Source organism: Palaemon carinicauda, chromosome 5, assembly GCF_036898095.1.
Source record: "Palaemon carinicauda isolate YSFRI2023 chromosome 5, ASM3689809v2, whole genome shotgun sequence".
Classification (NCBI taxonomy): Eukaryota; Metazoa; Arthropoda; class Malacostraca; order Decapoda; family Palaemonidae; genus Palaemon; species Palaemon carinicauda.
The window spans coordinates 36,266,167-36,268,759 of NC_090729.1; positions in this window are offsets into that span (position 1 = coordinate 36,266,167).

A 2,593-nucleotide genomic window follows, 5' to 3' on the forward strand; every position below is an offset into this window, starting at 1 on the left:
CTTTTTTTTTTTCCTCTTTTGGGTAATGGAATAGAGAGTGTGCACCAGGAGGAATATCCGGCATTATTCATAACAAAGATTTGAAGTTCACGAAAAAGAACATGGAACCTAAATAAAACCCCTAAAAACTAACAGCTTATATAAAGAGACCATTGAACTAGAAAAATAAAAACACTGTAATATAGCTGTACACATCACTAGTATGACTCCGTCTAAAATACAGAGTTTAATTCTTTACTCGAACTATTCATAAGGATATAGATAAACTGGAAGCAGTACAGGCCACAAAACTAGTTCCAACAGTAAGGCAATATCGATATAAACGGAAGATGGACCACCCGAAATTATTCCATCGACAAACTTGACGACTAAGGGGAAAGTAAATAGAGGTACTCAAAATTCTTAAATGAATAACAAATGTAGATTGTAGCAATTTATTGACGCTTAGCACAAATCAATCCCGAGGAAACGGATACAAATGGAATATGAAATATACAATACGACTCAAGGGCATAATTTCTTTACATACAAAATAGCAAGTTCGTGTAAAAAGAATTCCAGTAGAGATAGTGAACAGTGAAATGGTAAACGAGTTAAAGAATAAGTTACCCAAGATCATAGAAGCTTTTTAAACTTTTAAGCCAAATCGCTGTACCAAGAGCTAATGGAGTCTCTCCGATTGACTTAGAAGTCCTTGTAACTCTCTCTCTCTCTCTCTCTCTCTCTCTCTCTCTCTCTCTCTCTCTCTCTCTCTCTCTCTCTCTCTCTCTCTCTCTCTCTCTCTCTCTCTTATTAGGAGTATTATCATTTAATAGTATTTTTAGAAAAAATATGAAATAGGAATATGAAAAAAAAGGTTTCTGAATTGACAAAGAAAAACTGTTCTTCCAGTAGTTCAATTTTGAAAAGCTGCAATTGACGGATTTTTCAGATTTCTCCTTTGTAGCGACAAAAATACGAATGATTCACATTCTTCATGAGAGAGTCATAAGAATATTTTTTTTTCTTTAAGTAAAGCTATTTTCTTGAATTTCTTGTTAATGCTGCGCGTTACAAGTATAGCCTTTTGCCGCTTATGATGCATTGCAGGACTTTAGGTCAACCATTTTTTGTTTTAACGTTAAAAAGACTTCTAACATCATATATATTCTATCCACAAAGGTAAATAGAGATACTATATGTTTGTTTTATGTCTGGGTATATATATATATATATATATATATATATATATATATATATATATATATATATATATATATATATATATATATATATATATATATATATATATATATATATATATATATATAAATGCATATTCTGATATAACGGAAATTTTTCTGACAATCATCCATCACCACAAGAAGATTAAAGAGAAATCAGTATTCTTCGAAGTTTTTAATCAAAAGAATTTTTTTTTTTTTTAAATTTCATCAGTGGAAGATTTTACGATCTCATAATGTTACCAACCCTTTATTACTAAACACGGTGCTTATAACGCAATATATATCACATGTTATACACAGTTTTTATTATAAAACTTATAATTTGATACTCTCTTCATGGTAGCCTGGGACATTTTTCTCATCGTTCCGGAAGCACGTGCGATATATGCCCTCTCTTTTTACAGACTGTTCGATGTATGGAGGATCAGGTTACTTCAAACTGAAGAAAGGATGATCTCAATACTAAAACACAGAGGTCCAACTATGAAAAATTATACTTTGATCCTCGGATATATATATTTTTTTTTATGCACCTTTGTACGCCCAAACTATAGAAGTTATGAATCTCTGGTTTATTGCATTATGTCACGAAATGTTCTACATTTTCACCATGTAATCAAAATGTATTTATAATGCTTAAATAAATTTAGAAATGCAAAGAATAGATTAAAATAATGAAAAAAAGTAAGATTCCTTTTCAAAACATTCTTAATAATTAAGTTAGAGGACTTTATTAATTCCGAAATTGATTAGATGTGGCTAATCTACCACACTGATGCAAGTGAATTCCCCCCCCAAATTTGATTGGTAATTAGAGATATTTGATTACCGAATAATAAAAGAATATCAGGGACCAATGACAATGTGTCCTCAGGTTCACAACATATGTCTCCTTCTTTGTATAATATAATGCTGATCTATTTTAAGGGTCTCACTGATCTTAGTATTTTACCCATTTATACATACATACATACATACATATATATATATATATATATATATATATATATATATATATATATATATATATATATATATATATATATATATATATATATATATATATATTCTAAAATAATCCTAAGTGAAGTTCATACTCATTACATGTGCAGAAAAATTTGGGAAGGGAAGAACCAAAGCAACAAAATTTAACCTTCAATAATCAGATTTAACCAATAATATTTCATTTTTGACATAAGACATTATTTGAAAAAAAAAATAAAGATGAACTTTCTTTACAATTAGTTTAAAAATATTCTCTGAAGGGTAACAACCTGACATTAATTTTTTGTAACTATTAAAAAAAAAATTAAATCTATCAATCTATCAACAGACAAAAAAAAAGAACAAATGATACCACTTCTTAT